The sequence below is a fragment of the Rousettus aegyptiacus genome, unplaced genomic scaffold, assembly GCF_014176215.1.
Source record: "Rousettus aegyptiacus isolate mRouAeg1 unplaced genomic scaffold, mRouAeg1.p scaffold_m13_p_8, whole genome shotgun sequence".
Classification (NCBI taxonomy): Eukaryota; Metazoa; Chordata; class Mammalia; order Chiroptera; family Pteropodidae; genus Rousettus; species Rousettus aegyptiacus.
In genome coordinates, this window is record NW_023416311.1 from 10,611,440 (window position 1) to 10,626,093 (window position 14,654).

Below are 14,654 nucleotides of genomic sequence, written 5' to 3' on the forward strand. Positions count from 1 at the left end.
AGCAAGGTTGGTTGGGAACCAGCGAGAACCGGGGGCTCCTGATACTCTGTGTGAATAACTCCGATGTGCTAATAAAATCTTTAACTCCCGGGTGCTGGGTACCAGCCGAAGAAATGCTGCCGGAGACAGCCAGGAGCAATAAATATGGCCTGGGAAACACACAACTGGGAGAGAGAGAGAGAGGCCCGTTTTTAGAATAGGAGTTGACGGGGGCAGTTTGCAGAAACTCACTTTATTCAGTGTGATGGTTAATTTTATGTGCCAACTTGACTTGGACCATGCGATTCCTAAATAGTTGCTCAATGATTATTCTGAGTGTTCTTGTGAGGGTGTTTTTAGGTGAGATTAACATTTAAATGCGACTGAGCAAAGCAGATTGCTCTCCCTAATATTGGTGGGCCTCATCCAATCAGTTGAAGGAGTGAATAAGAACCAAAAGGCTGACCCTCTCGTAAGGGGGAACTCCTCCTACCTGGGTATTTTAGCTGGGACATTGGTCTTTTCTAGATTTAGGCTCAAATGGAAACTTTGGCTCTTCCGGGCCTCCAGCCTGCTAACTCACCCTGCAGATCTTGACATGCATCAGTGTCTACGGTCCTGTGAGCCAAACTCCTTATAAATAAACCTCTCTTCGTCTCTCTCTCTCTGTGTACATATCTCCCATGGGTTCCGTGTGTCTATGACTTGAACGCTAAAAGAGAACAGATATGGATGCCATCTATGTGTGTGTGTTTAAGAGAGGAGAGAGGCAGGCGCGTAACAGGTAGTGTCAGGGGCATACACTCAAACTTGGACATATTGAATGAAATAATAAAGTCGATCAGAAACTCCAAATCCATTTCTTCCATCAGCAAATAGATGCTTTATGTCAACATTGGTGCTAGAGAACCTGGACTAAGACATTCAGTGATAACTTTCTACTATATGCCTAGCACTAGGTCTAGTTCTATGCATAACGCAAGGGGGAGATTGCCGTGTTCTATAAGATAGGGGGAATGAACGTCTGTGGGAGTTCAAAGGGTGATGGATAAGACAGTTTGCTACACGAGAGGCAAGGGACATTTGACACTAAGCTGTGAGGTGAGTCCAATATTTATTGAGCAAATATTTTCCAATATTAGTGCCTTTAATTCCCTATAAAACTCCAGAAGCTAAAGTTACTTCTCATTTTCTAGACTAGGAAAGTCATGTTGAGAAAGGATGAGTCAGGATTCAAATCCAGACCTGTTGGTTCCAGGGCTTATTTTTTTTGAACTCTTGGTGCTCCCCAGATTAAGATCGGTATCACCAGACAGTCTTGAGAGCAGAATCGCTCCAATTAGCCTCAACAAACTTGAACCCTAGCTGAATTCAAGCCAGCCTCACCGCATCCAGAAAGTAAAAAGTCAAGCTTCTCCCTCAGGAGCTAAAAAAATCAAAGACATCTAGAACGGTATGAGAGTCAATTTCGGCATCTGAAGAGTGGATAGAAGGTGGCCATTCATGGAGACGTTGCAAGGATGCAAGTAAAACTTATGTAAAGCATCGTTATTATGGAAATTTTGCCACATTTTGGATACTAACTTCTGTTCACATTGCTGTTCCTTGCCAGCACGATCTTCCTGGATGTTTCTTGTCTTGCTTACATTAATTACTCCTTTGGTTGCTTGCAATCACTCCCTATAAACTCAAACCTCTTGTGACTCTGACACATCTGATTGGAAATGGTGGGCTTATGGCCAAGTATTCTCACACTCACAGGTTCCAGACTCCCTAAGAGGGTGAAGGCTTACAATTTCCCTCTAGTTTCACCTATGGAATAACACAACTTGTGAAAAATTCTTTAAAGCTATAATTTTATCAGTCGATTTTTAAAGTAGAGTGCCCTTAAACCATAGTGATTCAGAGTAATCAACAGGAGCTTAATGGGCGATGAGAGATTTAAGAGTTGAACCTTGGAACCATGTGCCTATGACTCAAACTCTGAAAGGGGACAACCATGGGTGTCATCTATGTGTGTGCGTGGAAGGGAGGAGGGGGCAGGCACATAACGGGTAGTGTTGGCATGCACTCCCAACTTGGACATATTTTAACGACAATGAAATTATAAAGTCAATCAGAAACTCCAAATCAATTTCTTCCACCATTAAATCAATGCTTTATGTCAACAATGGCGCCAGACCCTCAGGAGATAGTTGCCGTCAGGGAACGTAACTCCCACCCCAGGTAGCTGGGGAGGTGGAGCGATGAGTCAGAAAGTCAATAACTAAACTGTTTTCAAGGTTATTCGGCAGATGGAAGAGTTTCCGTAAAATTCCAATGGCCCCCTCTGGAACCCTTTGACTAGGCTGATTCTTAGAAGGAGTCTTCAGTTCCAGTGGGGGTTATAAAAGAGACAAATAATGAGGCTCAACAAGGTTAGCCAAAGATTGAGCCTCACGAGGAAGGTAGAAAGCTTTTGCCTGTGAGTGTCAACGGGGCTTTCCTGCCAATCATGGGGAGAAGCAAATGGCTGAGGGAGGCAGAAAGGCTTAGAAAACTCTCAGGTCAACAGTTAAGTCTCTAACTCCTCCACCGCCTGCCTCGGTAATGAGGGACTCTCGTTAGTGGTCAAGAGTGAACTAAGCCTTATAGAACTCCATTAGGAGACACCAAAGTGAGATGGGTTTTGCTTGTCCTGGGTTCTTTCTCCCATAAGTAGAGGCCGATTGCATTGGGGCGGCACCCATGTGAGACCAGGTATGGCCAGACCAGAAGCTTAGAGGCCTGGCTTCAACAGAAGCGATGGTCTGGTAGGCTAGGAAGAACATCTTACATTAGACACACTGATATGGAACTTCGATTTTGATGCTCTAATGTAATGTCTTGGTGTCCTCCTCTGAGAAATGGGGGGAAATAATGATACATCCTTTACAATGTCACTTGCTGACTCAATGGAATAATGTGGTCAAATTACCTAACACTGTGCTGGATACAGATTAAGTGCTCAGAAAATGGTGATTTTCTGACCCATCGCTTTGCAGGTCTGGAGAGACTATATCACTGAACGGACGTAGATTTTTGACCCAGATCTTAAAAACTGCAGATGGATCTGGGCCTGCCCATCTCTCTCATATTCAGTTCTATTTCCCATCCTCCCCCATTTGATATTCCAACTTAAAGTCAGCTCAACCTCTTTTTTTAAAAATTAAATTGGGGTGTCATTGGTTAATAAAATGACATAGGTTTCAAGTGTCATCTGTATATTGCATTGTGCGTTCACCACCCAAAGTCAAATCTTCTTCCGTCACCATATATTTGACCCCCGTTACCCTTTCCTCCCTCTCCCCTCCCCCTTTCCCTCTGGCAACCAGTAAACTGCTGTGTCTATGAGTTTTTTGTTTGTCTGTCTTTTTCATCTGTTGTTTTCAGTTTTATATCCCACCTATGAGTGAAATCATATGGTTCTCAATTTTTTCTGTCTGACTTATTTTGCTTAGCGTGATAATCTCAAGATCCATCCATGTTGTCGCAAATGGCGGTATTTCATCTTTTCGTAGCAGCCCAACTTCCGATACTGTTTTATCTCTACTCTGACGTCCCCAAACCAGGCTTGGCTTCATTGCAAAGCCCACTGAGATGGTCCCGTGATTAGGACAATCCCTGCCCACTTCTGCACTCCCTTGCATGAGGTCTTGTTGGCCAACTTCTACGAGCTGTTGCTCTGCTCAAAAAGATGGAAGATTGTTTACGAAAGTGTTCACGGCAGAACACCAAGGATGCCTACCTCCCTGACTCCACCCCCACGCAGGGTCGGAGACATATTTCAAACTAGAAAGTCTTGTGATGGAGAAGAAAATGGTGTGGCTCATGTGTTGGAGCTTTCTAGAGCAAAGGGAACAACCAACAGCCTCACATCTCAATAGATGATCCCAGGACAGATAAAAGAAAGTGCTGTGAGCAGATGTCAGGCTTCACGGCGAAGGCAGGTTTCTGAATGCTGAAGGGAGAGTTTGCCTAGTGCGGGAGGGGAGAAAAGTCATTCTGTTCAAAATGGAAAGGCTATACAAATATACAGAGACGGGTTCAAAAACGTTCTTTGTGGTTGAAGCAAAGAATGCCTGACAGGGGATGAGGCCAGGGAAGAAACGTGGCACCTGAGAGAAACAGGTAGAAGAAAGGGAGATGAGAAAGAGGCAAGAAGACGAGACAGGAAATTGCAGTGGACATTTTCTGCATCCTTCTGTGGGAATTCAAAAGGGACGTCAAGAATATTTGCTTAGTTACTCCAGGATCGGGGATGAGGACTCATCTGAACATACACCCAAAACACACCCCATTGCTGCAGATCGGGGCTCCCTCGGTCACTTGGGATCATAGGGAAAAATACTCTGGAACAGGATTTTTGGCTAAGGGTAAAAACAAGCCAAAGTCCTCAAGTTCTTACTATTTTACTTAAAAGGAAAAATTCACTGTGAGTCCAAAGCATATCCATATTCAAGATGACAACCCTGACAGTGACTTCTGAGAGACATTAACAGGAAGTGTTATGAAGGAACATAGTAGAGCTGTTAAAATTTGCAGGAAAGAAAGGATTGGGGATTATATGGACTTGAACTATGGAAAAAGTTGAAATGCATTCAAGAAAGCAATAAAGACTAGTGAACCAGAAACTCCCTGCTCACTTATGATAAAATATCTTGTTAATGCCAAATAAAAGATTCAAATAGACTTGTTATGGTTCTTTAGAAAGTCTCTCTAAAATAATGCCACTGTCTGTCCCTACCCACCCCACCTCCGTTTTAGAGGCACTTTCACAAATAAAATGTTGCATTTAGGAAGTAAGATTGGCTACGGGGAATAAGCAGCTTAGTTTGGAGGAAAAAGATACGAGAGGCACATAATTTCTGAACTTGGAACTGTTCTCAGACATGGTTTCAAGAATCCCGCCTTGCAAACAAGATCCACCGTTTATCTTATGCGGGTATGTGTGGGTTTCTGATCACACACACTCACCTCGAACACTAAAATGCACGCTAGTTTAGTGGAAAATTACGTTGATGATTTCAGTAAAGGGTGACTGGTCCTCTCAAAGAGAATGCATTTGTTACTTTATGAGCACAGAGCAGAGGATGACTTGCAGTGGCTGGGAAAACCAGGAGGACATCATAGAAGAGGTGACAACTGAGCTCGTTCTTGAAGGATGAGTAGGAGTTCCCCAGGGTGGAGAACGCCTTTCATTTGGAGCGCACAGGTCTGCCCCACTGCAGAGGACAGTGAGAAAGCCTCAGCGATGTGGACGTTCAGGCTAAAGGAGAGTGAGCATGGCTGGGCAACAACAGGGGGTGTATGCACCAAGTTGCAGACCAAAGAGTCTTCGCCTTCTTGCTTGGTCTGTGAATGAACCCATGTTGCTTAGGAGAAGAAATGCATATCTGAAAAGAGGTCTGAGGGATGTTTAGTCGTGGATATTTTTCCAAATCTAAGGGGAAATCTGAGTCAAGTCAAGCCCAGTCCTTCTCCCCTCAGGAAAAAAAAAAAAAAGCTAACTAAATCTTTCGTCCTCTCCGTATTACCTTTCTAGGGCTGCTGCAATGAGGAACCACAGACTGGGAGACGTAAAACAACAGAAGTTTGTTCTACTTTAGTTCCGGAGGCCAGATGTCCCAAACCCAAGTGTTGTCAGGGTTGGTTCTTTCCGCAAGCTCTGAGGAAGAATCTGTTTCATGCCTTTATCCCGCCTTCTGGGGGCTGCCAGCGATTCTTGGGGCTCCTTGTCTTGGAGATGCATCACTCTGGCCTCCGGCTTTGTCTTCACATGGCCCTTCCCTCTGTGTGTCTCTGTTTCCCATGAGAAGACTCATCATCGGATTGAGGGGCCACTCTAAATCTAGGATTAATTTATCTCAAGGTCCTTAACTTAATTTCATCTGAGAAGACCCTATTTCCTAATAAGGTCACATTCACAGATACCAGAGGTTAGGCCTTGGACATAGACCTTTGAGGTCACTATTTGACCGACTACACTCCTTTCCATTTTCCCTAAAGTTTTCTCTTCTAGAGAGAAGGTGACCCTATAATTTTGCAGAGTGAAAGGGGGCAGTATCAGTAATTACGCTGTTCAAGGTAGATGGTGGCCCGTCAAGAAAGCAGAGCTTGAGGCAAGAGTTAAGTGCTGATGCTTCATCTGAGAGTCGAAAGCTCAGGGCAGCGAAAGTAGACGAGAGATACGAAGAGATGCCATGCACTGCATTTCGGCGCTGGCCACCGCTTCATACCAAGCTACGAAGAGACGTATCGGATCTGCTCAGCAGGCATGGTGGCTCATGGAAGGGACTGTCTCCAAAGGAGACGCCATAACGGAACTACGAATTCCTCCACGAGAAGGAACTAGACCTAGGGAGAGACTCCATAATGGAGAAAGAAGGAGAAATTTACTTGCCCAGGTCCTTCTATACCTACTTCTCTTTGGTCAAGTTTCTCTTTATGAAACTGACCTTCCACCCTTCAAGGTTATAACACCTGTCCTTGACTATCCCTCAGGAGGCTGGCTTCTATACCCCATGGTGTGGCGTTCCATCCGAGACCAGAAGTAGAGGGGTGACTTAGGGTGGTCAGGATACAGCATATTGGGAATAGGGGTCCTCCAGCCCCAGGTCTTGAACTTTGACCCCAGCCAGCTCAGGGAGTTTGGCAAGGGCACCAGCAAAGGTGGCATTGGAGTGGTCCAGAAGGCGAATGGTACTTTCCAGAAGAAGGAAGCTATCGAGGAAAATTGGAGAAGGCTTGTATTTGTGCCTGATACAAGTATCAAGGCACAGTGTTAATAGAGACAGTTTTTACCTCTAGAGTTTGCTGCAAATGCTAAAGATGTTTACTTTCTAAGGTTGTGGGAAAATAGGAGTTAGTATGGATAAGAAATGGGATAGCGACTCTATAAAGTAACAATTCCCTTTCATGGCATAGATGCTAATCTAAAAAAAAATAAAAAACAACCCTTGACTGATGGTTTCGGGGAATGTATAATCATTTGTACTGCAATACAAAAAGTAAGCAATCAAGTGATATGTATATCTTTCACCTGAATTATTATTTACTTTTTTTACTTAACTGAGAGGGAAGAAAGAGAGAGAGAAATAGCACCTACCCGCCTCAAGCTTTTTATTATTATTATTTTTTAATGGTGAATCTTGCTAGAACCATAATGAAGGTTTGGAAGAGATAAAAACTTATGATCAGAACTAGCATTACAGACATTTATGTAAAACTGGAAGCGGATAGTACTTTCCCATCTGTTACTAATTCATAACCGGATTCTCTCTGGTATTGTGACTGAAGTACATTTTTATAATTCATTTCTTGGTTTCGACTGTCGGCAAGTTCTCGTCTTTGTTAATTTCACAACATCAGATGCTCATGAGGAAGTTACCGTTATGACTCTGAGTCAACATGCTATCAATTCCAAAAGGACAGGATGCAGTCAGACAAAGTGGGTTTAAAACAGAGCTGTATTTCTAAACACTCTATGCTCCAGCAACCTATTGGGAAAAATAGGAAACAGCTCAGGGGCTGGATTTGAAGATCCCAGATTTGCAATTACAGTACGCCAGACCATCCCGTGATCCAACAGCCCTGTTTGCACTTGTGCCTCCGACGATGCCAAAACTCATTAACAGCTCATTAGCAAAGGTGAACATTTGATGGGATAGAAATGAGGAGTGATCTGCCTGGTTAGGAGAGATGAGGGAGGGAGGGGGAGAGAGAGAGAGAGAGAGAGTTGAGGGTAGGGCTGAGTCTAGACAGTTGCGTACCTGAACATGTACTCTAGAAAGATTCATTACTAAGAGTAGAGGAAAGCCATTGTTTTATTATTATTATTATTATTATTATTGTTGTTGTTTATGCCTACAGCACTTGGTCTTCCTAGGTGGTCTTCTATCCAAGTACTAACCAGGCCCGAACCTGCTTAGCTTCCGAGATCAGACATCAGGCTTGTTCAGGGTGGCATGGCCACAGACCACGGACTGTGGCTCCACCAGGGCATGAACCCAGGACCTTCCGTGTGTAAAGCAGACGTGCTAACCGCTATACTATGGAACTGCATCTAAGCCACTGTTTCTTAGCACCCACTAGCAAACATTTTCATGAACTAAAGAATTTAAACAGTGTGTCATTTAAAGCCATCAACGATGGCTGATGTTTTTGAGATAGATGACATTTTACTGAACCTGATCAAGATTAATTGTCTTCTAGCCCAATCTATGGCGTTTTTAGTAAAGTAAATGTCCTCTTCATTTCCCCCGCCATAACATCGCTTTCCAGGTTAATTGACGTCTTCCCTTATATGTTGTATAATTTACAGTACTTTTTACTATGAACACAATGTTTATTTGGTTATTTCATATACCAACATAGTCTGAAACAACAGAATGTAGAAAGAAATATATATGGCATCTCCCTGAACATGAATCTTATATTATTGAACAGGCTGAGTTGGTTTCTTTGAGGCTTTTCTACTGTCTTCCCTCTATCATATCACTGAACCTAAGAGGGCCGAGCAGGTATAAAAAAATTAGTACAATATCTTAGGGAAACATAACAATTTTTAAAAAAATCAAGTTTAAAGTGTTGATATCATCTGCACAGTGTTTCTAAATGCAGGAATTCATCCTAAGGAGATAATACTGTTGTAAAGAAAATATTTTATACTAAAAGTTACTGACCACGATGTGATTTACAATAGTAAAAACTTCAAAACCATCTCTTTGAATCACCATGGTTATGAAAAATGTGAAATATCCATTCCTTGGGAGCAAACTGCTGCCATTTATTCTAAACTTTATTTTCTATGAATATTATGTAATAATGTGGGAAGAAATCTCAGAGAAAGATCACTATGGTTCATTAGGTATAGACACCCTATAACTGGTCTATTGCCAGCACGGTGCTCTGTCTGGTTATTTAAATAAAAAGTAGGAAGAAAACAAGCAGACAAATAAACCAAACCGAACCAAACCAAAAAATCTCCAGTATAATATTCAGACCTTATCTTACTCTTCCTGAGTTCAACCTCTTAAACCTAGTCAAACAAAAATGATAACAAAAATTTGAAGAGTAATAACAAAAGTTTCTTGAAGTTTGCTCTATAATAAAACTCTAATGTAGATATTGTTCTCATTTTGCAGATGAGAACATCGAAGGCTAAAAATATTTAATCACCTCCCCGAGTCCTCACAGCTATTAAGTGGTAGATGGAGCATTTAAATTCAGGTTGGCTTGACTCCAAATGTGTGTTACTGTGAAAACAGCATTTAATATGTTTCTTAAGGTTAAAGCTAGAGAAAGGGGAGATTACAAAATATTAAGAAGCAACCAATAGGTGTGAAAACTGTGAAAAAAGAAAATGAAAATAGAAATTAAGGCCATAATGAGCTCTGAGATAATCAGATACTCTTTGGAGAAGGAAAAAATTGATGAGAAATTTTAATCAGACTTTCTATATTCAACATCTCTTATTAGTCTTTGCTGCATTAGCTCCAACGATAACAATGGCAACAAAAACATAGAGATAATAAAAATGTCCATCCATAGGGGAACGAAGAACTAAACGAAATTCTATCAACATCATAGGATATTTCCCAGATATTAAAAATTATCATTATGAAGACTGTGGAAAATGTTTCAATCAACTCTGAAATGAACATAAAATGACCTGGGAAATATTAATGAAATTCTGTGAAAATCTGGGTCTGTGCTCTTGGACTGGGATGGGGCATATAGAAATGAAAATAACTTTGTTTAGGATAATATATGTTTGTATTGAAATGTAACTGGCTATTATATCTTCTTTTCAATAATAGATATAAACATGCATATATAGTCAGATAAGTTTCACACCTTTGCTTATTATAATATATAGAGCTTAACCAGATAAAAGAATAAATTCCATGTATCCATGCAAATGGAATTAAATAATGAACCCATTTTACCCATTATATAGCTTTGAATAGCTTTGAAAATATTGACTTTTTTTTCTATAAGGCATTTGTATTATTGCAAAACTGATATGAGGTTTGGGAGCAGTTGACTTTGGAGATCGTCACCAAACCTGGGGAGAATTCTCACGTTAGAAGTTGAAAATCTATTGACTGACTCAGCTCAGAAAGGATCACTCAGCTGGGCCTTCCATTTGAGCCAAGAACTGTGGCCATCTTTAGTTAAGAGGTGTTAAGGGTTGACACCAAAGAAAATAGATGTTTGGGAATAGCAAAAAGCTAAGAATCTTGTGCCCAGTTGTCAGAGAGAAATAATTGTTACATGATTCGGGGAAAATTGTGCCCACCACCAGGACTTCAGGGGTCCCCAGAGGCTAAACCAAGATGGCAGGGTAGATCTGTGAGTAAGGTTAAATTCATCTCAGGACCCGGTGAATAAATACGATTCAGACACACCGACATTTCTGAGACACAGAATGGAGAGGAATGTGTTAGAGCAAGGGAAGATATTTTAGGGATTAGGGCTAAATACCTCTAGGAATGAGAAAGAAAATTCATTAATTAATCTATTCATCGGTCTATCTGCCCACTCTTCCATACATTTATCCTTGTATCCATCTATCCATCCATCCATCCATCCATCCATCCATCCATCCATCCATCCATCCATCCATCCAGTTAGCCAGCCAATAAATCATAATTTTGCAGAAAGTTCGGAACATATAGTATGAGGGAGTATTGACAAAGAGTCTGAAGTGTTAAGGAGATGCTTTACCTACAAGTTTAGACTATCTCGAGCATGATGGGAAGCCATCAAAGAATCTGGAACAGGCAAGTGACGAGATGAGATTTGCCTTTTAGGAAAAGTGGTGAGTAATTAGCATATTGTCACAAAAGGGCTGCAGACTTTGATTTCTGGGAGAACCAAACAGAAAAGGGAAGTTTCTGGGTTGTCTGGCCAAACCAGGAGAGAGATGTTCTAGCAGGTGTTCTGATACTGGGCTTCAGAACCTCCAGTCATTCCAGGAAACAATGCCTTTCTTCTTTAATCATACATAAGCATCATCTATCAATCAGGCAATTAATCTAGCAGGTCCTGCTGAGCTGAATCTCTATTTTCCACAGTAGATCTTAACTATCATTGTAGATTCACACCAAACTTCTCACTGGGGGCAATATGATAGCATATAAGAGCTGGGAAAATGCTAAAAAATAATGGAAGTCTCAAATTTTCCCACTATAACAGCATTACACCCCTTGCAAGGTATATCCGGTTAAGAAATAAATAGGGTTTATGGCCATGCTCCCCTAAACGAGCCCAATCCTGCCTGATCTCGGAAGCTAAGCAGGGTCGGGCCTGGTTAGTACTTGGATGGGAGACCACCTAGGAAGACCAGGTGCTGTAGGCATAAAAAATAAAATAAATAAAATTAAATTAAATAATAAGAGTTGTAAGCTGACAAGGTCCTTGCAATCTGTGAGGTCAACCAAGGGTTGCCTCACCTAAAAAATAAAAATTAAAAAATTTAAAAAAATTAAAAAAGAAATAAATAGGGAAAATAGGGAAAACGGTTGACTGTTTTTGAAGGTGGAACCAAACCATCTAATTTCAACTCTGCCGAGTTCTTTCAGACAGGTGTGGGAGTTTCACTCCGCCATAGTCTCTTTCCTCTCCGCTCACCAAACTCTCGCTTGCAGAAACCCAAAAATATGACAGCCAAATATCATCTATGTTAAATTACTTTTTCAATAGTAGATGATTTATAGTTGATTAGGTAATTAAATCAAATACAAGTGGCTGAAAGTAAATCTATTTTTATCATCCCTGTAAATTAAAAGTTCCGCATCATAAAAAATCATGACCATCTTGAAAATGACTAGTCAAGTGCCTTTTAGAGGCAAGCAGGATTTATTGTCAATTAACGTATTGAACTGTATAGTCAGCATAACCCTGTGCTCAAGACTTTTAAAATTATTGCCTTCCGCTTCTGAGTTTTTCCCTATCACGGTAATGAAATGTATCCAGCTATTCTCATATTGAACAATTCCGTAGGTTGGGTTTATATCTCACTATAACAACATTTCATTTTATTATTATCTCCGAGCCCCTGTAATGAATACAAATACGTTCCTTTTTTCCTGTCACAGGTTTATCAATTTTCATTGATTTGCCTATAATGAATACAGTCAGGAAAAAAAAAGGCAGACAGATCATATCCATTAAAGTGTCTTTAGCTTCAAAAGTTTGTCAGTGGCATTGTTTAATTAAACAAGAAAAAGAAAGTCATCAGAAAACTAATTAAAAAGAGAGATTACTTTCAGGCCTACTTATAAACAAGAAGTCAATAATTATTGCATAAAGGAGCTTGGGGGCTGTGGCACTTATAGAAATTTGGTATTTGTCCCCAGCTCACTTGAAAAAATAAAGATTAATTCTTATCAGATATTTAGTGCCTGTGGATAATCCTACATTATCTAGTTATAAGGTTCTACATTTTTTTTCTAATTCTCCTGTACCACTTAAGAGTTGCATTTGGCTGCTGGAAATTCATTTGCAGTGGCTTGAACACATAAGGATTTATTCATTAACATAGAACAGTCTGAACATAGATAGTTCAGGGTTCTTACGGTGACTCCATAGGGTCAGCCTGGACATCGATTATCTTTCATATTCCTATTTTGCTAACCTTAACACTGATATCCATCCTCAAATTTTTCCTCAGAGTCCAGGAATGGCTGCTGAAGTTCCAGCCATTGCATCCATATTACAAGAAGCCAAAAGGAGGAAGTGTGGTGATGACGGAAAAAGAAGTCACCTCCCAGCCCAGGCAGTTCTTAGTAGTAACTTTTTCCAAAATGACACACAGCACTTCCACTTATATCTCATTGACCGGAACTATAAATGAGGCTGAAAAATGTCATCTTTGCGTTTGACACAATGATGCTCTAAATAGAATCACATTCTGCTGCTAAGAAAGAACAGGTATGAGGTAGACAGTGTCTGTCAGTCTTTTCCAAATGGTGTAGATCCTCTTAGTTTGGGGATACTCAGAACACACCATCATCTTCTCAACCTTGAATGGTGGGAAGCTTAGAGAAATAATTTTTCCCCATAATAGCTGAAAAGGGGGTTTAAATAAGTGTGTAGGAGCACAGAGGAATGGCCCTTGGTGTGAGCTGCTCAGGAGTGGTCTAGGGGAGGACATGTTGGAGATAAATCTTAAAGGAGGAACCCAGAGACACATTCCTGGCCCAAAGCCACATTCCTGGCCCAGAGGCAACAAATTCTGTAAGGGGAAGTCAACAGAAGCAAGTTTTCAGAGCATTTTTCTTAAACGGACCCTTTTGGCCGCCATTGCCCTTGAGCAGCGTTGACAAAACTGCTATTTAAGAGGGGCAGTGTAGATATTTTAGACTTTGTAGTCGTCCCTTTTCTATTACAAGCACTAAACTGTCACCCCATGGCAGGAAAGCAGCCATCAATGATAGGTAAATAAGCGTGACTGCGTTCCAATAAAACTTTATTTACAAAAACAGCACCTAGGTTCAGTTTACCAACCTCTGCCCTTGAAAAAAGGCTGGTAATCTTTTCATTCTCCTTGTGGGAAATGACATCGCAAAACGTGGGGCATGTGAAGAAGCGATTGATGAGTGCAAACACGCACAAAAAATGTAAGAAAACCCTATTATGGCCATATATGTCCGAAGGAAGACTATAGAAACAGTTTCTGGATTTTTAAAACTTCTTAGTGTTTTTTGGCATCCAACAATTTGTAACTTGCCATTGTTTTATTACTTAAAATGAGTATTCCCTTTACTATCTAAATTTGTATTAGTACTTTTTAAAAATTTTCTCCCTTAAAAAGAAGGCCTCCGAAACTGTATAAGCGTTCAGCCTTACAAAAGAAAACCCAGATCCGTTCCCGCCCAGAGGCACGAGAGAATTGCATGTTGTGGGAACTGCAAGTAATTTGGTATCGCTCATGAGAAATTGTGGAGTGATTAACATCACAGCCAGGCTGCCTGGGTTGAAATCCGGGTGTTACCACTTACTAGCTCTAAGACTTGGGGGAAGTTATTTCAGTCCCATTTTTTTTTTCTTTCAGCTGTAGAATGGAGATAAGGACATTCCCAGCCTCAGAGGGCTGTTGGGAGGATGAGATGGGATAAGTCACGCGCAGGGATAAGGGCCACGTGCAGCATCTTGTAAGGATGCGTCGGTGCTGGCGGCAGAGAAGAGGATCCGGTCATGCACAGTGAGCGATGCCGCCGGCGGGGAGGAGGCAAACAGGGCTGGACTCAAAGGGCTGTGGAATCCATCCCAGAGACAATGGGGGAATGTGGGAGTTTCTGCCCCAGACTGGCCCGATCAGATTTTCATGAGCTCCAGCAGCTGTGAATCACCAGCTCAGCGGAAAGAAGGCTCAGCTCACCGATCATTCTTGCAGCATCAGCGAAGTCGGAGGTTTAGTTCTCGAAATCCCGCCCGGGGAAATCTTGCGTTGAGTCCTATCAGCCGGCATCGGGGGCTCACCGCCAGAAGGAAATGAAATGCATGGGCGAAGGCCTGGAAGTGTCCTCCAGGACCCGAGTGATGAAAGCTCTCTGTCCGCGTTTCCAGGCGCTAGAAGGTGGAAGTGGCGGTTTGTATTGGGGGAATCGTGACAGGGCCAAGAGCCTGGGTGTTCCTCGGTGCCCTGG

At 41.6% G+C, this 14,654-nt stretch overlaps 1 pseudogene; it reads left to right on the plus strand.

Moving 5' to 3' along the window:
- Positions 1-11,243: 11,243 nt before the first annotated feature.
- LOC118607407 lies at positions 11,244-11,362 on the plus strand (annotated as a pseudogene).
- The last annotated feature ends 3,292 nt before the right edge of the window (positions 11,363-14,654 follow it).